The sequence below is a fragment of the Coturnix japonica genome, chromosome 4 (genome assembly GCF_001577835.2).
Source record: "Coturnix japonica isolate 7356 chromosome 4, Coturnix japonica 2.1, whole genome shotgun sequence".
NCBI lineage: Eukaryota > Metazoa > Chordata > Aves > Galliformes > Phasianidae > Coturnix > Coturnix japonica.
Genome location: NC_029519.1, coordinates 2,652,544 through 2,675,567, shown reverse-complemented (window position 1 = coordinate 2,675,567; position 23,024 = coordinate 2,652,544). Strand labels below are relative to the sequence as shown.

Here is a 23,024-nt window from a genome sequence, read left to right as displayed (position 1 = left end):
CTGAGATTTGCTTCCCACCACAATGCAATGCTTCCCTGCAACCACAGACACGTGCTAAGATTATCACTGAGTTGTACCATCTTCTCTCTGAAACCTGGCTTCACATTTTTGTTTCTGGAACTAAGATGAAGAGCAGTATATTTTAATAAATCAAACTTAGAGAGTTCAGTACCATGGACTACTAATACAGACAAAGATTTCTGCAATAAGAATGCAGGATGAAGGCCCAAAGCGGTTGAATTTACATTCTCAGAGTCCCCATTTACAGAACAGGCTTTGGGAAGAGATTTTACATGAGACAGAAAGGAACGTGTGCTCATTAGCAATTCCTGCTGAGGTTGCAGAAGCCATAGATTTATCATGTTAATGTTTTCTTCTTCCATAGATACGACATGTATATAGCTTGTAATTACCAAAATGAAATATAACTAATTACATAGTTGAGTTTTAGATAAAGAGATAGTATCTTGGAAAGCATAATTAGGGAACAAAGGGTGAATCTGAGGCCATTTCAGCACCTCAACTTCTCTAACAGCTCTGAGATTTCCATTGGCTAGCATAATAAAAATAAAAACAAGCTATAGTTAAGACCTGGTAAAATTCAAGTAAGTTTTAAGGTTGCTTCACGGCTCTGAAGATCCTCCTGCACTGAATAAAGCTGGTGTGGCACTTCGCTGAGGAAGAGAGAAAATCACACACTTAACAGCTCAAATACCACCCATGGTACAGGTCCGAAGTGCCCATTAATTAGTTGTTCAAAAAACAGAGCAGCAAAGACAAGTCCTTTTGGAAACGTGTGTTTAAATGGCTTTTGTTGAGCTGAATTATGACTGCCTCGTACAATGAAGAAAAACAACAGCAGAACTGAAAATCAAAGCCATCTTTCTGGCTGCCTTACAAATCCGCAGTTGCATTCTGCTTTATGGAAAGTCCATCAGGACCACTTCGCTCTCTGCATTGCACCATTCCTACAAAAGCAGCTCTTTTATTTCTCACAAGTAAAATTTACTTTTCCTTTTGGCTGACAGGATGACGGCACACCAGGAATTTATCTTTGCCTGCAAAAACACCGCCTTCACCATGTCCTTTAAACGGTGCTCCTTTCCACTCTCCCATCTCCCCTTTTGGCTGCACATCGGCACTGCTCCGTGGGGCTCTCCTCCTGCTGTTCTTACTCAGGCAGGACTCCAGCAATGCCCCTAACACCCCTGTACAAGCAGGCTCACTGCACACAGGAGACATTACACCCTTTCATACAGAAACAACCAAGAGAGGAAACCCTTTTCTGCTTTCCACTTAAAGCGATGCATTCAAAAGCTCCAAAAATAATTGACTACTTCAAGTCCTTCCTCCAGTCTCTGATCACCTTTGGTACAGTTAAAGAATTTATCACTTCTCCTGTACATTAAACATAATCCTTGTTTACTACAAGGAACTGAGCCAAACCATCACCTAAACAGACTACACAGGAACTAGACAGTTGCTTATACCAGGCAGCTCATCTTGGAGTTTGGAAACATCATTTCCAAATAGTTCAACTGTTTTGTTTTGATAAACATTTAATAAAGTTTTAACTCAGGAGAGGAAAAGGGGGTGAGAAAATTATGAAAACGGAAACAAGATTTTCTGTGAAACACAACTTATTTCTGAAGGGCCTTCCAAGAACAGCCACTTCTAAGGAATGAGTTCTCTGCAGAACAGTTCCTTTGTGACTGACTGAGTAAGCACAGTTCCAGCAAATACATTGCAGTCGTTTTGCATGCTGTTAATTCCATGGGATTTTTAAGTATAATGAGAATATAGGGGCAAAAAGTGATCACCTATGGAAAAAGAAAATCAACTAGATGGACTGGGGATGGTTTTGTTTCTACATTACGCACCTTCCATGCATGTTCTGAACACAGTGGAATTTATGAAGGGGAGAAACAAATGGACAATTTTTACTTCTTCCTGCAGCTTGTCAACTTTATCATTTTGACCCCACCGTGATCAAAACCCCCATCAGCATCATCAATATCTTTCACATATTTCTTGTAGCAGACAATCTGAGCCCACAAAGTATCCACCAGTAACCACTGAGTCCAAATCCTAACTCATTATTACTTGTAAAGGTGTATTTTTGGACAACATCAGCTGTGATGCTGCACCTATGAAACAGATTAATGTCTGGATGTGCTGATTAACATCCTAGTGCAAGACTTTACATAAAATTCAGCAACCAAAGGGAGCTGGAACATTTACAGAACAGGAGCCAACAAGGCACAGTGAGGGCAATGTTTAGCTTATTTGTATTTAACACGTTCAATCCAGTTCTGGTATCCTTTTGCACTGTGTATTCATTTCTAACTAGTCTAACAATCCATCATTTACTAATGCATAATATTCCTTCCCCATACAGACCTAATATAGCTGTCACTATCGCTTTGCACTTAAAAGCTTCATTTCTAAAAGACTGAACGAAATACCCCAAGTTAAATTCACATTCAGCTGACAGGCAGTCTGTCATTTCTGCCTTTCCTACTTCTGAACACATCTTTTAACTCTTGGTTTTCAATTCTTCTATTGGAAGAGCCTTCCTGAAGCCCAAACACTTTCATTTCTAGCGTTCAGGCTGCTTTGCCCTCAGCATCCAGTCACTCTGTTCCTAAGTGATTTAATTACCCGTCCCTCCCAGTTCCATCCTATAGCTTTATTTCCTAACAGCCTCAAGGGTTCCATCAGCCAGCCCTGTTCTCTAAAGATGATTCTTTTGGCTCTTCCCAGGAGCACACCACACCTTGAAATGGGCCCACATTGGTGCTAGGTAGGCTGTTGGACTTCAATGACCTTAGAGGTCTTTTCCAACTTTAATGACCCTATGATTCTAAGACTCCAGCCTCAGAAATTCACAGCAGAACTCTGGGGAAAGAATTATTCATTTTGTTTGAAATTATGGAGTCTGCCTTTTCAACACAAAAACAACCACTGCTTGGACTGAACAGAACATTTTAACAACTGAGAAAAACATTTGGGCTGCAAAGACCTGCCGGTTTAATTAAGTAACAGAAACTTTTCTGTTTCAGACAGATGTGTGAACAGGAACTCAGTAAGAGCACAGAAAGCTGATGAAGAATCCTCAGTGGTTAAATGACAAAAGCTGCAGCAGTGTTACAGGAGGGGCAGAGGCTGGGAGGAGGAAGAAAAGGAACTGTTTTGAGAAGGTGTGATCTGGCACAGTGCATTCACATCTGTGAGGCCAGGGGAAAGGTGCATAGCAGTTTGTTTTCTTCTAAAGGTCTCAAATGCAAGGAATAACTGTGCACAGGTTTGGAATGGAGACCACAGCTGCTTTCTATATGCAAAAAGGGAAAGAACCCAAGTGGGCTACAGTATCTTTTCTCACACATAAATCCCTAATCATACCACAAGAGAAAGGGAATATATAGCTTTGTACACCTTCTGGAGGTTAGAGATGGGGAGCACATCACACACCGGCTGTGCTGCATAACCTGGCAACAAGCTTCTGCTTTTGCTTGCAAGGATGTAGCCCTCAGCAACAAAAAAAGCATTTTAAAAAATAGGAGTGGAAGTTTACAGCATAACAAACAGGCAATAATTTCTTTAACAGCAGTGCGTTCTGTTGTAGCCCTAAGCATGCCAGAGGCACAACACCAACTTCTCCACAGCTGCATTTTTATGAAGCCCCAGGATGTATCTGGTGGGAGCAAGGATCCAGAAGAAGACAGGTGCAGGGCAAATTCCATTAGCAAACAAATATCAAAATAGCAAAGGCCAGAGAAAATGCAAGAGTCAATAAATAAATGAAATACATAAAAGAGATACCACGAAGCAAGTCTAGGCTTCCTCCAACATGACAGAAATTATGAGCAGAGTACTCCTGCATTTTCCTTCCACCTAAGTAACAGTATTTTGAGAGACACCCTCAACAATTGCACAAGAAAGAGGGCTATGTTGGGCTGCAGGGATGGTAGGTGCTGAGAGCTGGAGCAGCCCTCACTGCTTCTAATTCCTTGCTTCTAATGCTGGGTTTCTCATCTTGAAAGACAACTAGAAGAGAACTTTATTTAGTTACATTTATTTATTTATTTAGAAATTAAGCACATCTGAAAAACAGACAGGATGGGCAAAGAAAAAATAGCATGTTTGCAAAAAACTGTAGACCCATCATCTACTACAACAAACTTAGCACAAGGACGCAGATTGGGAAGCAGCATATTTGCTGTCATCTCTGTGTTTTTCCTCATGCACTTTGTAAATTTTCCTTCCTATGTAGGTATGTGATGTATTGGAATAGATCTTGGCCCAAAAGTCTGAAGCCAAATACATTTATAATGCTCCTTAGAAGGACAAAAAGAACCAACGTGAACCGTTTATGTAGATGAGTGAGGATCATTAAGAGGAAAAAAGACATAGGAAAAACTAACCTTCATGATGCTCATTTAGCCAGTCAGCTGCCCCAGTGTATGTAATAGCAGTGAATATGGTAGTCAGGTGCCAAAACTTCTGTCCAATCTGGGAAAGCAACTTAATATATCCTGTGAGAAACTCCTCAGAAAGCCAGTTTTGATCACTTCCATCAAAAATGACTAAAAAGGGAAAAACAACAACAAAAACCAAAAAACACGGGAAAAAAAAAAAAACACTAAAAAAAACCACCAACCAATCACCTGCTGTGGGAAAATAGAACCTGCATCTTCTACCCTTCTCCCATGCAATGTTCTCCCATTCCGGCCCTCAACTCAACACAGCTCTTGTGGGAGCCACTCTATAAATAAGATGATCCACGCCATAACCTATCTCCCATTGCCTTCCCTGGTAAAGCTTTACCTTTAATCCCTCTCTGCACCATTAACAGCACCATCGTGCAATGCTCTCCTTCCTGTAGTTGAAATATCACAGCAGCTAGACACAGAACCATTGCTTATATTTATTTCATTCCGCTATACAGCATCTTTTTGGGGATATTCAGCTTTTTTAAACAAAACACAGAACAGGAAATAGAATAAGCCTGTGCCACAATGCCCATTTTCAGAAGGATGTGCTGCATTGCACTAGAACTGCCAAGGTCCCCCTCATTCTGCCTTCCTCTGTTGCACTCTGAGACTATTCATTCCCAACACAATCATCCACATTTCCATTCTGATTTTATTCTACTTAGATATGATGCAACCTGTATTTAACAGTGCATTACCATTTCCAAGGGCAAATATTTTCCTGTAATCCCAGCTATGTCAATTATTCTCTTTCTATTACACATACTTTAAATGTCAAAATCCATCTCCTAGAACTAATCAAATATAAAACGAGCTTAGCAGCAGAGAGTCGGTTTGAAAGGGGTATTCCATATGAAATAAAAACTTGAACATCCTTTATTTAAAATAGGCCTTGCCTATTATTTCATTTACTTTTTGAAACGATGTACCAGGGACAATATCTGGCAAAGAGATTCATGTCTCTCAGCTCTGCTGACATCACCCACTACCCAGAGCAACACCTAAATACTGGGGTAGATTTAACCTGATAATTATGAAGGGAGACAGGAGGATGCATCACCGCCATCTTGATTATAGAATTCCTTTTACTCTCAATAGGTAAGCAGTAAATGCATGGAAAAAAACCAACCATGAAAAGAATGTCTGTTTTATGAAGATGGAAAGGTATCAACATTTCATGTTCAAGCGATTTGAACTTGAGTTATGTTTTTCATGAATTCCTTTACTTATACCTCATCCTCTACTCTCCTAGTAGTTACTGCTAGCATTAATCTTATACAATACATAAATTATGGTTTATCTTTCAATGTTGCCATCCAAGTTGATCTGATATCTCAATACACCTGATTTTATATTTGTAGTACAGAAGTCTTAATTTATTTATTTCTCCATGAAGTCACAGAGTAAACCCTATCTTACAATCCACAGGACATGCTACACGTTGGTATGATTACTTTTAAATTTCTGGGCAATTTTTAATTGTTTTTCTGTTTGAAATTTACTGTAAGCTTGTTCAAAGCTTAGCTTTGTTTCTTCTGGTACCTTCATCATATTAGGACTAATTTCTCTGTAGTGTCACAGTTCCGTTTCTGACAACAGTGCACCAACCAGCCAATTTCTGAAAGAGCTGGCAGTGATTTCAAGTGGCCGCCTTCTCTTTTCCCATGTTCTGCAGGAGGATAAGAAGATACCTAATCCTACCTTTACCACAAACCATCTAACCAGTTTGTATCCCATAATAAATTCATTGCTGTAGCAGAGTTCAGAGCTTCCACAAGCGGCTGGCTTTAATGCTTCACAGTCCCTGCAGCTGGAAAATAATTCCTAAGACAAAGACATTATTTACTTCTTTTATTTCCTGCTGCTATCCACACAGTAATTCATGAAGATTATTATCTTCATTTATTTTATTTTGCAAATTCACGAGTCTTTTTCAGACTCAGTCAGCTGCTGTTCATCCCCACCAGCCTCATATCCTGAATTTCTCATCTTTCCACACTTCAGAAACTTCCATTTGTCTGCAGTTTTCAAGAACGTTAAGCATAAAACTTTCTCTTCCAGATAAAACCAAAATCCTTGCGGTTACAACCATAAGCTTTTTAGTGGTGATGTGAAGCTGCCCCTTTATACCTGCGCAGCATTCATATTGCCGTCAATGGACCTAAAAACAAAAAGGTTTTCACTCTAGTCAGTCAAGTCCCTGCTGATGGGAGCCCCATGCTGGGTAGTCAATAAGGTTGCCAGTGGCAGGATTCCCCACTGTGTTCGCCTGCTGAGTTTACAGCCAATTTTAATGCACATGAACTTTTCCAGGAAGCTCTAAACCCAGCATACTGCAATATAGGTCTTCATAGACATTCCCCCAACGTGCAGTGAATTCTCTTATATTACTGTACCTTCCTCCTCACTAAAGTTTAAGACAGTGATTTGGATGAGCATCTCTGGTATCGCACAATAATATATAAATATATATATTTGAAATACAACTATATGTTTAGACAAGGCTTTACTTAATAAGAGTTCTCTTGCTCTTAAACCACCACACTAGTCCCACATGTTCCTTTTCCATAGTTACTCCCTAAGACAGGCATATATTACTCAACTGAATGTAAGTATAGGCAAAAATGAAATGGCATTCCAGACTATAAACTTAAATATAACTTTGGTAGATGAACAAGATGAACAATTTTATTTGCTTCCCAGGGGAATGCATTTTAACAGGTAAAATCCTGCCACCAAATGCATAGTGACTGGCGAGCACGCTGGGTGGGTTTAGCAAGGGCAGGGATTTAGGCTCCTCACTGATCACCAGAGGGTGCAATGCACGCTCAGTTTCACATGCTGAGAGAGAAAATGATGGGGAATCTCATGAGAGACTTGTCAATGAACATAAATTAAAAAAAAAGGCCCTCGATCTGCCAACTAGGTACCTTAGAACAAGGCGAGGTAAATGGTGGCCCATCAGGAAGTATTATTACTTACCTTCCAGCTAAAATAAATTATAAGCCTTAAGCCTGGCAGACAGTTCTGAAGCCTGCAGGAAAAGCAGGTAAATTAGAGGTAGCAGCTCTGAGGGCTGGATAGTTCCTAAATCTCTCCGTATCCTTTTCTAAACTTCCCTAAGTTGCAAGAAGGCCTAGAAAGTTTGTTTCCTTGAAAATCCTGGCCCCATAAGGTATATGAAGCAGGAATAACTACATAACACCAGCCCGGCCTCTCTCTGGACATATTTTTCCTTTGACTGAAGCATGTGATTTACAGTTCTGGTAAAGCACTAAATGGAAATGCTCTTTCCTTCGCTGCAGCTATGAGTCACCATCCAGACACCACGGCAAACTCAGTTACGCATCGAGCAGAGGTGGCTCATCACCCTCAGCCTTATCTATGGGCACTGGTGAGGAACAGGCCACCTCTCAGCATCTCTAAATCAAGGCTGATTCAGCCCATGAGCAACGAAGGAAATTGCCTCCACTTCCACCAATTACAGGGAGTCTAGTAAGAGCTTTGAGCATCCCTGCTAGTGAATTAGCAAGGGATAATTATTTTACCTGGACCTCAACACTGAGGCATGCGGATTGATGGTGGCTGGAGGACTGCAGTCCCCACGATAACTCCAAGCAGTGCAGCTGACTGATTTGTTGCTTGGGTGGCTTGTGTTTCAATTTACCTCCTTCGCCTTAATTTCTGCAGAATCTCTGAGTTGTCATCTATTTCCCAACGGAACTGAGAAAGAGAAAAGTGGAAATCAAACGGTGTTAAGTGAGACGCAAAAAAATGAAATGGTTGGAGAAATGACACAACCCCGGGAAAATTAATTACAAACTGTCATCTAAAATGTCATCAAGAATGGAGTCACATATATATATCCTAAGGCCTTTGATAAAGGAGGTCTAATACCAAATCAGGAGAAGGAGAAGAAAGCAACTTTCAGTAATTCACACGCTGGAAGCTAATCAACATTCAGCCATGAAGATGACATTTCCTTTAAACGAGCTCCCCTTTAGCTTGTCAGAATAGTGACAGTCTTAGATTGTACTTCACCATTTAATTACTAATGGATTTTGTTTTGTTCTTTGGTCGCCTTTAATTTAGTGCGGGAATTAAATTTATTTTGCTTTAAAAATTACCATGATAAAGCCAACAGCCATCCATTCTCCTCCTAACAACTCCTTCTACGAGATGTTATTAAAAACTTGTTAAAAAGCCTAAAATCGCCACATAGGGCAGAACATTTAAATAAACAGCACGAGGGAGCATTGCAGCCTTCATTTGTCTTACACACCCATAAATTAGATTTATTATTCCAACAGATTCTTGGGTTTGGAGCCACGGGGCCTCAGACTCCCTTCTCCCCCACATGCTCTGAGCTGGAGATAGCAGAGTTGTTCACTGCTGGCCAAAACCTCATGGAGAGACTTAAAGGGAAGCAAAACAGCTTTGCCCTTCTAAACAAAGCATCACTCTGTCTCACACCAGAATATCCCCATAACAGAAGGGCAGCACACACCTAAGGACCTGAACCTTGGGTAGGACATCTGGAGATGAGAAGAAAATAATAAAAGTATTGGGGAACATGCTCTGCTTACAACCTGCAGTGAGTGAGATTATACGGCGCTCTGAGAAGCTACGTCTTGCCCTGTAATAAATCCAATGTTTGGAAAACATTTGTCTTCATAGGAACAGAATGAGTTTGGGCAAAGTATGCATTCTCTGGGAATTGGGTGACTGAAATAAGCAATAAATTTGGTATCTGTCCTGTACTTAGCTGGTTCACATCAGCGCTGTATGGACGCTCATAACACCGTTCTACTGTTCCTATATTAGTCCTATGTGTCCCACAGGCAAATGCAGCAGACAGATTACAGAAGCTCTAGAGACAGGAGGCACAGAGAAGGGAACATGTCTATACCGATCATACCTCTGCCACCCCCTCCCAGCACACTGAATAAAGGGACAGCTTATTTATATGTGTAACTGTTAACAAGGATACCCCCTTGTTAAGATCTGGAATTGCTGGAGCAGGGCTCAGCACACAGGTGCTGCCTTGGGTGCTCCATCCTGCATCAACAGCGAGGCTCTCCTGTTTGTGCAGCAGTAAACTCCAGCTAAGGAGCTACAAGGCACCAAACCTTCCTGGCACAGCCTCCTGGACATCTGGCTGCTTAACAGTATAAAACAGGCCCACAGTTGTGACACTGGAATCAAGTAACCATTATTAGACAAATATCTAATATTAATGACAGGTGAAAAAGATAGCTTCCCAATTATTAAGGTTGGAAAAAACCACTAAGATCATCATGTCCAACCCCAGCGCATCCCTTTCATGCCCACTAATCACATCTCTCAGTGCCACATCTACCCTTTCCATGAAAACCTCCAGGGGAGGCCTAAATGCCAGAAGAGAAAATCATTATCACTCCTGACTTAGAAGAAAACTGTAAGTTTTGGTTTGTGCCTGCTAAAATTACAGCAGGATTCTTCAAAGTATATTCCTTGAAAGAGAGACTACTAATACATGGATGCCCTTTATTAGCAGCAGCCTCTGAGGACAGAAAGGAAATAAAAGGCAATGACCTAAAGAGAGCAAAGAGCTGATGTATTATCAGCGGTACCACCCAGCGGTCAGATTGGCATAAAGGGCATTTCCAGAGCTGCTCAGGTCCCTCTTCCAGAACAGGCAATGCAGCAAGGCTGATACTAATGACTCTGCTAGTTATATAGCAATGAAGTCAAGAGTCAGCACCATGAGAAGCAACTGGAGCTTTGCAAGACAGTTCCTGAGCACATACAACCTCCAGTGACTAAATCTCAGCTTGCTTTGCTTTCATTCTTGCCACATACATTCATTCTTATTATTCATCTGAGCTTTCAAGTGGTACAACATCCCGATTCGAGGCTTTATGTCCCAATCCCTAAGCAAATTCTTAGCCACAATCTCAGGAGATCCGTATGATTTCTTCCCCACACCTTTAAAGTAAAAGATTGCCTTTTGTAGAACACACATTGATGCAATCCTGGCTGCTTCTCATGCCAGCAATAAACGCAGAAGTTTTGATGGAGATTTTCAAGGTTCGCACGAGGCAAAGCCCCATCCTGGGCACCCCATGAGCCATCTGGGGGAGAAGTCTCCCCATGAATTATGTCTATTGACTCAATAAAACTGCATTCAATACAAGTTTTAGCATGATTTCTACCACTGCAGATGGGTTCACAGGCTCAGCTTGCCTCTGAAGTGTGCCTACCCCCTGCCTGAGACAGCCCTCATCAGCAGAACGCAGAGATGTGTGGTTTTGTATTGACCAGAAGCTGGGATATCACCTGCAATCCCTCCTGCACCCCTGGCTAGAGTAAGGTTTGGGGTAATTCAAAATAATGCTACTTTTCTTCCAGGCTGTGACAATGATTGAAGACTACTGCCTATGCAAGTCACTCACGTTCACCACTCTGGGCAAATGTGCTTCTCTTAAATCAAGACGTCTTATTTATTTTACCTGTTCCTGCCTCCCACCTCTTCCCCCTGCCTTCTCTTCACCATAGCAAACCACAGATTTCACTTCCCTTCCCTAACCCTATAGCAACATGTCTGTAGGTACACACAAATGTGTGCAATCAAAACAATTCCTATTCTACCAGTCCCAGTAATAAAAGATGAGGCTTCACATACCTGAACAAGTTCACAGCAGTGCTGTAAACCTTCCCTTCACACCTCCCACCCACTGAATGCAGAAACACACATTTCCTGACAGAGATCATCATCTCTTGTCTACCATCTTTCATTAGTTAATTTCAAAGCAATTTGCTAAAAAGGTCCACATCAACACAATGATGGCTCAGAGAAAGGGATGTGTCTGTCAGGGGTTACAATATGGGTAATTTCAAGAATATAAGCCTGCATACCTTAGTTAATTCTTGCTTCCTTGCATCTAACAAATCTGATTTGTAGTTTTAGTACACAGAGCCCCCCATCCCATCTCTTTCCAGCTACAAACCTCAATTTCATGAGATGGCTGGAGCAGTAAGCTAAGGTGATAACAAGTTATCACCATCATTTCAAAAGCTGCCAAGCTGTTTGTTTGAGAGGAAATCAAGCCACAGCAGCTTTTCACAAGCTACTAAGCCATACCAGTTTAACACTTATGTACAGTCACAGGTATCTATGGTAACAGAGAAATATATTGCATTGCCACAATACTAACACTTGTTTCTCCCTCAGCTTTAGGTGATCTACTGGCTGGAACTGAAGACTTGCATGACAGCCAGTCAATACCTCTCTGAAGTTACAGTCCAATCTCAGCACATATCACACTTTCCAGAGCCAAAGTGCTGAGGAAGGTTGCAGTCTTGCTGGCACATCCTCCAAAGAGATTTACAAAAGTTACCATGTCTTGTGGCCAGCATCTTCATTGTTGTTGGTATTTTCCCCATTCCTTCCTCTACCCCCAACTTTTCCTCCCTCTCTCCTTGGCATTTAAAGCAAATCCCTTAGCGTTGCCATCACTATCCCATACACACACATCCACATCCTACAGAAACGCCTCTGTCCCAGGGACACCACAGCTGCTCTAACTCCTTTCTCCCCCCTAACACTTTTCTGATGTTGTTCCCCCAAGGTGATTCACAACTCAGGGCCCCTCCTGCTATCACAGAGTTTTGCTTCTTTCTTCCAGGGCTCGGCACTGACATACTGTCATTTCTGCAGCCTCATCACATTATGCACTCGCGTCTGTTTGTTAGGCCTTTATTACCACTACATCTCCCAGGGCTTTGCTAGCCTCCCCCTCTCAGATCTGATTTATTTCTCTTGGATTACATGCCCTAAATTCATTAGCCTGTCCTTTCACAGAATGAATCTCAAAGCAGCTTTTTGGCTGCACTTGAAATTACTCCAGATACTTCTGAATTTTTTCCTTGGCATTCAGACAGGGATCCAATTTACTGTGATCTGCCACTTTTGATACAGAACTGCTTCTTCACTCTTTGAGATCACCAAGGGAAATGCTAGCATCAGAAAAGGAGAGAGATGACAACTTACGGAAAATCCCTTCAAGTTGTATTACAAGTAAACACAACATCATCTTTCTCAACAGTACTGAAGCCAGAGCAGATCACCACCAGTGTCAGTGATGGTGAGGCTCTCAGAGTTCCTAGAATTAGAGAATCATTTGAGTTGGGAGGGATCCTGAGAGGCCATCTGGTCCAGCTGCACTAAGCAGGGACACCCACAGCTCCATCAGTGTGCACAGCCCATCCAGCCTCACCTTGAGTATCTCCAGGGACAGGACACCCACCACCCCTCTGCACAACCTGTGCCAGTGCCTTCTCCTTCTTAATGTAAACAACTTCTTTATATCCAGTCTAAATTTCCCCTTTTTTAGATTGAAACCACTTCCCCTTGTCCTGTCACAACAGACCCTGCTGCACAGACTGTCCCCTTCTTTCTTACAGCCCTTCTAAATAACAGAAGGATGATCAGGACATAACAGATGATCAGGAACTTTCCCAGGGAATTCAGACATGATTTTGCACTCAACTGCCCTATTCCAAAAGAGGAACAAGAATAGAAATGTCAACATTGCCCCAACGCACCCAACTGCTGCCAGAAGAGCACAAGGGAAGCTTGACCTCAAAACTTCTAACTTATAAAAGTGTGATTTAGGATTAAATACAATAACTCTACATTGAATACATTTCAATCCTAGTGATCAGGTCCTACAAGTCACAACAGGGTAGTCTCTTAAGAACTCAGAAGCAGAAATAAATCCATAATTCCATAAATCTAACTAATGTTTAAAACTACTTACAATAACTGAAAGATCTCCAGGGCTGGCTGTTCAGCCATTCATAGCTTTCTGCATTGAGAAACACACACTGTGCATGGAAGTGTTTAAACTGCAGCAGTTATCACCTGCTGGGAGTTCTGAAATGACACTCCAGCACCTGGGAGAAACCACGCATTGCCAGGGAAAACCCGAATGAATCCAAGATGTAAAATATCCTGGACTTATAACCAACACATAAATTAAAACCAAAGGCAAGAAATTTTACAGGATAACTCACAGAACAGGACTTTGTGAAGATCAGATTGACAGGAAAAGAATTTCTCTCCTCAGAAATGGAAAAGAGGCAAAACAAGCCATACTGATCCTCACTCCAAAATACTCCATTTGGAAAATACAGAAAGGTGACAGCTAAGCAGCTGCCATCAGACCAGCTATTAGAAACCACAGAGCACACACTTCATCACTCACCATTTGCAAGGATAACAACAAGGAGTCAGCCTTCATGATTTACAGCAGTGTTTCAGATTCAAGCACTGGCAAACTCTGATAATCCCAAATAAAAGCCACGACACAGTGCTGATGGTTTGCTTTATTCCTCCATATTACTGGGCATCCTAAAATCATTCTGCCTTCCTCAAAGTTATTTGTACAACCCATTATTTTCCCACCAGTCTCAGTAGAATCACAATTCCCCAAAAGGTCATTTACCTAATGGGAAAAACATTATTTACTGACTCATTGCACTGAGACTGGCAGGATGCAAAACAGAGAAAACAGAGAAGATGTGGGTCTTAACCCTCTGGGTTATGCTTACATTACACTGACAGTAACTTGAAGGATTAAAGCAGCATTTCAGTTATATATATATATATATAAAAGGAAGAGAGTTTGAAGAGTTTGGCTGCTGAATGCCAGAAGGGTGCAAAGTGATATCTACACAGAAAATTCACTTGGTGTATTCAGCTCATTGGCTGCTCAGGTACGAGCCCTGCAGCACATTGCAGAACTGGGGTCGTACAAGAGCAAAAGAGATACACAGAAAAGAGCAGGTAGGGAAATAGTGAAGAAAACAAGTTATTTCACAGCAGATTTTTTGTTATTGTTATTATTCAGTTTTTCTTCCAGAGCTAAAAGTAACTTTTATCTCTCAAGTTGCGCTGCTGTTTTTGGTTTGTTTTTGAAGATATTCCTTAAACCCAGCGGCGTTCCAGAATTTGGCAAAAACAAAGCAAAAAAAGAACCCACCCCTCCAACAGTCTGAACATATGGCCTCGCTCCCACTGCGTGTTCAACAGCCTTCCTGTACACACCCAAGCTCAGCCTAACCCCACTGACCTACATCTTCAAAAAGCTGGTAAAATGCAGGAATAGAAGAATCACAGAATCACTCAGGTTGCAAAAGAAGGTTCTGCCATAAAACGTGGCTGCCCTGAGCCACCCCATGCACACCCACCTACCCACACAGCTCCTTTGCCTTTACGCCTTCCATCAAAGCGAGTGCTCAGGGTCAGCCTGTAGGGAGGCCCAGAGGATCAGTCGCTCAAGAGAAGAAAAATAAACCCAGTTTATATTTATTGGGCACTTCAGAAATGCTTTGAAGTGAATGCTGAGTTCTTCCGTGAAGCAGAAGTCTGCAATTGCCATGCTGTCAGAAACAAAAGAAATGCCCGAATGGGTGACTGTCATGTCTCAGGTCTGATGGTGATAACTGCGGGGATCAGCCTGTTCATCAACCCAGTACTGTTATTTTGGAGGGTTCCTCCTAGAACCCTCAGAAGCTCACAGACAGCCATGAGCAGGAGCACAGTGCCTTTCTGAGCCTATCTTTGCTAACTACAGCCCTCTGAAGTGGCACGTGATTCTCTTTGAATCTCTCTATCCTCATCTCCAACTGGTAATGGTCAGCCCGATAGAAGGAGCTCCTGCCACAGCACTGGAGGTGCTCTAGAACTGTGGGGATGTGGCACAGAGTGACATAGATAGAGAGCATAGTGTGGGGATAGGTTTGGGTTGGACTTGGGGTCATTCCAGCCTGAATACTTCTATGATTCTGCAGGATGGCCTCTTCAAGATCAAGAAGGGTTTTTTCCAGAATGGCCAAGCTGGCCAAGGAGGTGGAGTGAGACTCTGATGAGGGCAAAGGAACATAAATTTGTCCTTGTCCAATGAAAGCCCAAATAAGAGCAGAGAAGTCCCAGTGTTACAGGATGATCTAGTCCTTTGAGGTAAAAAGTAATTAAGAAAGCTGCAGATCTTTTAGCTAAAGCTAAGGGTTAGCCTGCAAATGGAAAGGTTTGGCTGGAGGTCATGTAACCTCAGGCAAAGAGAATAGAGCCCTGAATATCCAGGAAAACTGGATTTCACTTGAAGGATTTTCTAGTGATGCTCTGAGGGAATGCTGTATATATATGATGTTCATACATGGATGCATATCATATACACGCTGAAAATATATCTCATTCAAATATGAACACGCGCACACGTATAGAAAAAAAATCCATAAAGGTTGGAGCCAAGATACGTTCATATGAATTCAATATGAGTTCAATATGAAGTTCAATATCAGCCAAAATATAAAGCATTTACACTAAGTTGTCTTTAACCATTCAGCTCTCACAGCCCCCCAGAGGAGGCAGCTTATATTTTTCACTATTAGAGACTTAATAAATCGTATTTGGTAAGAGTGCTACATTGCAAACCCTCATCGGATTCATTGATTTGATCTTCTTTTCTCTTTTTCCTTAGGTTGAGTTAAAACTTGTGCAGACATCCAGCTGCAGGCCTAAAAGATATTCCAAAGCACATTCAGTCTGAAGATTCATTCTGTGTGCTGTGTTGCAGGTTATGCTACACCTGATGGCCAAAACTGAGAAGCTAAAATTCATCTTGAGAGATAATTAAAAAAATTCAAGTGTGAAATGAAACTATCAGCATGTCGCCTCTTAACTAACAAGATTAGAGTTACAAAAGCTGCAAGCTTGTGCTGTTCTCACCAGTGTAAATACCACAGAACTGGAAGCTTTATCAAGGATTTCAGCCCCAACACAAAGACGTGGAACCAAAGACTTAAAAGGCTCTTCTTTCACCTGCAGCACACTCCTGTAGTTTCATTTTGGGCATTTTCTCTTGCCTTTGGTTGGCCCAGCAACACATCAGAAACAAAATGCACACACCTTCAGCTCACTCACATCTCACATGGGCAGAACACACCCTGTCCATAGCCTAAAAAAGTCCACACTGATAAAAAAAAAGTGATGATTTTATTATTGAACCACCAGTACCCTTATCTACGCTTGTCATCTTACTCAAAATATCCATGAAGTTTCGCTGTATCTATCCGAGAACACTGAAAATTAAAGCTCCACCTTGGATTTGAAGAAGTCAAATACAATCCTCCAACCCAATAAAGCTGTTCAATGAATCACACTTCTCTATGTAACAAAATACCTTTTCAGCAATACAGTTTCTGGAGTCTGAATTGACCTGCAATGCTTTTTCTTACTGCAATGGGAGGCTGTGTTGGGTTTGTTTAGTACAGAAGAATGAATACTGATAAGCTCTTGGATGTGAACTTACAGTACTATGCTTACATAGTGCCAGCAACATTGGACCCATTGCAAAAAAGAGGTCTTCATTTTGAGTGCAATAGGAAAAGCAAAACTTCTTTCTACTCATCAGAAGAATGTAGTTAGAAATCCATTGCTCACCGTAACAGCATAACTACACCACCTAGTTCCCCACTCAATTAAATGAGGTACGGCAGCAATAATCTGTATTTGTTACAGACAAGGAGACACTCAAGCCTTTAAACCAGCTCCTTGCAACTGGTTATGCACCTTTCATTAACATTTCCATGCATATTTCCATGGGTGTTTACCAGATGATTGTGAAAGAGCTGAAACTCACAGCCAAGGGGCAGCTGTGGCCACAATGGCCACAGAGCTGCACACCGCCAGTGCCACAATGCTGGCTGCTCTCAGGCACCACCACATTTTACTGGTGCTGTAGATCTCCATGCAACTCAGCCAAAGAATTCCTGATCCCTCCCTGCATTCACAATCCCCCCACAATGTGCCTGCAACCTCTGAATCTTCTTGGCAGCCACAAGGCTCTGTGACATTCGCACTTCTATCTTCATTTCAGAGGCATTCAAGCAGCATCGCAGGGAAGTCAGAAGTACAGCGAAGCATAAGGAAAGGCAAGTGCCTCCCTGCCCGCCCCAAGGGTGGATTGCCATGGAGATGGCACCTCCTGGGTGATGCAGGCAGCTTGTCTGAGCACAGTGCTGCTTGGTACTTGTGCCCTCATAACACATTCCAACTGACTTACCATTGGGCAGGATGCCATTCAAAGAGCCTGGAACAAGCAGAGATGGTTAGAAAATGATCTTCCTGCAAAATCATTTTTGCTGGCGGCAGCAACGTTTGAATTGCATTTCCTCCTGTTCCTGAACAGGTCAGGGTTTGATCCCTAGCAAGCTAACTGAGCCAGGAGACTACGGAGCAGGGGGCTGGCTCTGCTTTACTGCACATCTTGCCTGAATGCTGCTCGGTACTTCCTTTGCTCCTATTACTTCCCCAAGTTTACACTCAGCACAAAGACAGGTTTTCACCAGAATCACAGGGAACAAAGCACCTTTGACAGAGGATGTGTTACAGCCCAATCCCCAGCACATGCATACACCACAGCAGCCTCTGCTGCTTTGCTCTGTTTCCACCAGGTTAGAAGTCAATTGAATACATTTCCTTTGCTTTCCTACCACTGCTCAAGCACATCCTTCTCTCATCAGGACACAAAATACAAGCGGAGACTCCCAAAGCAGATAGCCAAAGGGGAACACTCAGTGACGAGTTGCTCTTGTAGAAGGCAGTGCAGCAGGAACCTAATTCAGGATTCTGAATTGCATCTGAAAGTCTCACCACCAAGGCTGAGTTAGCTTAAATGATCCCCTTCTAGCCCCTGCATCAGGAGTGCCTGAAGATCAGGGCATCATCTCCCTCTCCTCCAAACAATGTCCAAAGATCGTAAACTTTGCCCAGTCCTGTCTCTAAATAAGATCCCTCCTTCATTAAATATCTCCCAGACATAGTTGCACAGGATATATAGTTCTCAATATAAAGATACAGGTCATTACAGCAGAAGGGAAAAATGCACCAAATCAAGAGGAAGTCACAGTCTCTCCTATGCACTAACTCTCCTTACAAGTTCCCTTAAGACTGTGGCAAGAAACATCTCTTCCTCCAAGAGAATTCAGAAGCACAGTGAGGCATCTTACAGCTCAGAAATACACACACACGGGTATTTCATAATCATAGAATCACAGAATGGCCTGGGTAGAAAAGGACCCCAATGACCATCGAGTTTCAACCCCCTGCTATGTGCAGGGTCGCCAATCACCAGACCAGGCTGCCCAGAGCCACATCCAAGAAGTAACTCATTGTTGCACCCAGAAGTGCAAACGTTTCATACCACACTCAGAGATAAGCAATAAACTATTTGCTCCTTCTATAATATCAGTCTTAGAATTCAGAGCAGACACCAAACAGGCTATTGGGCAGAGGATGTGGTAACTGGTTCCATTCACAAGAAAGCTGGAAGGTACAGCTCACTGAGACCACGGGCGAGCATCAGCCAACAACGAGTGCAAAAACAGAGGAAAAGGCAGCCCTGCAAATCAGAAGTTTAGCTTTGCAGGAGGGAAATAATAAAATAAAATAAATCAGTGTATCCTCAGTAATTTAGGTGCCATCTGACACACACGAACTTTAATTCTAGGTTGCTAAGTCAGAACTATTAAAAAACCATTTGGTGACTTACCCTGTTCTAATTTCAGCCCAAGTTGGCAAGGAGAACTGGGGGAAAAAAAAGCAAACAAAATATCTGTGCATCCATGTGATCTTACTGCGTGCTAAATAAAAATTAGTTCCCACACATCAAGTCAGATTCTGAAGTTCCACACTCATTTTTGGCTCCTAGCAACTGCTACATCGATCTGATCCAGACACAGAGCAGTATTTCTGTGAGCATTTGCACTGAAATACTCTTTCCTCCTTTCAAGCTCAAGGTGGTATCAATAGGAAGAGATTTCTCAGAAATATCCAGCTAATAAAACCTGAATTTTTGCTTCACGTCCCAGACACGACAGATCCTCTGCAGCTTCCATCAGCCCCAGTAACTGAGCAATAGAGAACAGTCACTCTGCTTTTCCTCCAGGTCCCACGAAGCTTTTGCCTCTCCAGCCCCAACAGCAGACCCATGCTGTCACATCTCCATCCATGCTCCTACACAAGAAGCTCCCTTGCACACACAGCTCCATACAGACTTGTGCTCATCACAAGATATTCTGAAACCACATTTCTAATCAAACAGCTGATCTCCCTCTTCCCACTCTCCCACCACCGATGTGCCCTCGAGCAAAAAGAGAACCAACAACAGCGAAACTGCAGCTGGAAGAAACCAAGCCAGAAATTCAGACCTCACATTTTGGTTCTGGTTCTTACCATCCTCAACAGCCACCACCATGCCATGACCGTGTGATGACGATGACGCTGTGACAGCTCCAATGCAGTTCCCATTGATGCTTCACCCAAAGCAGTGTGGTCGTCTCCAACTGAGAGATCCCTCAGAAAAACCGAATTCGTGGCACTGAGCAGCACAGGCTCACTCCCAGGCATGATAAAATGAAGCGCCTAACTTCACCCTAACGATATGAATCATGCATTTGGCCCTCAGACAAACCTCTCTTCTTTCTTTGCTGTTTAATGTGAAAGTGTTTCCACTGAGAAATGCTGGCGCGCAGCAAGGTCGCACTTGTCTCAAGTCGTTCACACGTTCCAAGTAAACACTTCAACACAATCTACCTACCCAAACCATGTAACCTTTGTGAGGGAAACCAAGCAGCACAGAGAAGATTATTACTTTTTCATGTAACTGATATCCTGACCAGAAGAGCACGCATAACAAGGTATTGTCTCTTCGAGCAGCAGAGCTCATTACAGAGCCAGATCAACTCTACACCAATGGAGATTTGCAAAGTGATCCTCCAGGAGGCTGTGTGAGCAGAACAAGCTTGTCACCAAACTATGGATAGCAGAAGGCGTTTAGTAGAAGCCAGAAATATCATCCTCTGCGAGCTGACAAAATAATCAGTTGAAATAATAGCCATCTCTTTCCATCTGTGATGGAAAGAGGATTAATAACCAGCAGTGACATTGCAGAGGTCACACCTAACCACATCAGGAGCCTCTCAAAAGCAAGGATTACTAGAAACACACAGAATTCTCATAAGTTAATCTTGGATAACAACAGCATCATGGTGGCTATCTGCTTTCACCCAGAAGGTGGTGACGCACTGGAACAGGTTGCCCAAGGAGGCTGTGGATGCCCCATCCCTGCAGGCATTCAAGGCCAGGCTGGATGTGGCTCTGGGCAGCCTGGTCCGGTGGCTGGTGACCCTGCACATAGCAGTGGGGTTGAAACTGGATGATCACTGCAGTCCTTTTCAATCCAGGCCATTCTATGATTCTATGAATATCACTCTTCTGGAAGAACAAGCTGCCTTAAAAAGGGGAAAAAAACACACATATGCATAATCTGGCAGAGAGCAAGAAGCCACAGGGACAGAGGGTTCAACAGCAGTAAAAGCATTGGCCCGAGCACTGCAGAGAGGCAGAACCAGGAGCAGTGCCCTGGCTGACAGCAGCTGCTGCTCAATCTTGGCTGCATTGCTCCCCACGCTGCTGCCCTCCTCCACCTGTGCTGTAAGCATCCTCACACCCCAAATGCAGCACACCACTATGCAGTTACTGTAACCCAGCACTGCTGTGAGCAAATTCGCCATGCTGAAAGGAGAAACAGTCGGGATTAATTAGTGTTTCACCACTGAGGAAAGTGCCATGTTGCTGCAGTTGCCTCAGTTGGAGCCCTCCGACCACAACTCCACAGACACCTTCATGCATGAATATGCAAAGCACTGCTTTGGGTTGGGACAGACTGGGACTGTGGGAGGTGTAACAGCCAGCCCCAACCTGGTTGCAGAGAGACTTGGCTGCGGAAATCCCAGGCAGCACCCAGTGCCCTTCTCACTGCTGGTTTGAGAGCAGCAAAACCACCATCACTGCAGCTGATCTGAGCTGTGGGAGGCTGTGAGCACAGACAGGCAGTGCTTCCACAGGGAGACCAATATACCTCTCCTTCAACACTTCCTCACACATAACTTCAATGCTTTATGATAGATGCGAGGCACTGTACCCAATTTTCAGCAGCTCCATCAATGTAGCCCTTTTATGGCTGATATCATAGAGGCATTTTTTCCTCCCAGGGAAGCACATCATCCTCCAGGTGTGTGCAGGACACAAGACAGGTGAGAAGCAGAAGAGTGTTGAGCTAAACCCATCTTCTTCTGCTCTTCTCCATCACAGGGAGAGAGAGTGGATGGAAAGGTGGACTGAGAGGGATAATGGCAGAACCCATTCATACCATGGTCGCCATTAGGCTGCTCAACAGCTAGGCAAAGAAAGTCTAATCTGCTGTACTCCATGCATATGTTGTCTCAGAACCATAAAAACAACAGCAGCAATACTTTATATAGAAAAGAAACAGAACTAAACAAACCAAGCAGTTAAACAATTTCTGTGCAGATGTCTCAGAAAAACCAATTTAACCTGCAGACAGCAATACACTGTCATTGTTTTTTTCTGCATACTTTTTCATGTAGACATTAAGTACAACATTTCCATTATTACACATGGATTTTAGTATCTTTTCCATACAGAAAGTACAGAGATAATGAGCACCTTTGAAATATGGCAAAGAAATGGGACAACACACTGACAGGTTAGTGTAAAACTTGAAATGTCAAGTTTTCCCTTAACGTAACAGATGATGTTATTAGACAATGTAATTATTCCATTAAGCTAAAGATTGTATTTATTTAGGGCAGGAGCTGCAAGAACAGCTGCCTCACCAGACAACACAACTCCAGGCACTGCAGTCCCTGTGAACCTCCTCTCCTCTTTTCTATTTCTGCAAGGAACCACAGACCTATATGAAAATAACACCTTCCATCAAATTGCGTTAACCAGCCATCCCCATTGACAGGAACTGGCAGAGCCCAGATGCAGATGGGGCTGCCCAAGAGCCAGGGCAGACCCCAGCCTGGCTGCTTATTGCTCATTGCAATACCAACATTGTCTCTGTTCTTACAAAGACAGCGCTGTGAATCACAGCGTCATCTTCAAACATCAGCTTACTAAAGCTCAACTCTGTTCTAATCCCATTAAGTTTTGGTATTGACTTTAAAGGAGAAAGGGGTAAGGTCTTACTCACTGCCGCTCTGAGCATACAGGCTAATCACCAACAGCTCCTCTTTCCATTTATTTTCACTTATACTATGCATACAAAAATCAATTCCCTCCATAAATTATAACCATGCTCCCTCTGAATTCTCTGATCCAGGTGTGAAAAGCAGCAGCAGCAAAGGAAGTTTAAACAAGACAATCATTTGTGCAAGTGCTTGTAAGAAGCCGGAATAGCTGCACCATCATGGAAACGTGTTGGAATGAATTCATTGCCATCTGTCTTTATTTTGCTAACCAGCTCAATCAGACACCACAAATATACTCAAACACAAGAAAAAATATTTAAATTATTTGTGCTACATCCTTTTGCAACGTGGAACTCTCCCTGTCACTGGTTTTTATCAGTACCGAATGCCCATTAGTAGCAATGAATTCACTCTTGCACTGCCTTT

The 23,024-nt window shown here is 42.7% G+C and overlaps 1 protein-coding gene across 5 annotated transcripts in view; it reads right to left on the bottom strand.

Moving 5' to 3' along the window:
- Nucleotides 1-23,024, bottom strand: part of HTR2C (5-hydroxytryptamine receptor 2C) — a 191,180-nt gene that overhangs the window by 95,540 nt on the left and 72,616 nt on the right. Inside the window, exon 1 of one of the 5 annotated variants that reach the window (XM_015860224.2) lies at nt 19,774-19,964. The exons of the other annotated variants lie outside the window; for them this stretch is intronic. The gene's annotated coding sequence lies outside the window, so the exon portion shown is untranslated. Of the gene's footprint in view, nt 1-19,773; nt 19,965-23,024 lie in introns of those variants that run through there. 5 annotated transcript variants of the gene reach the window in all.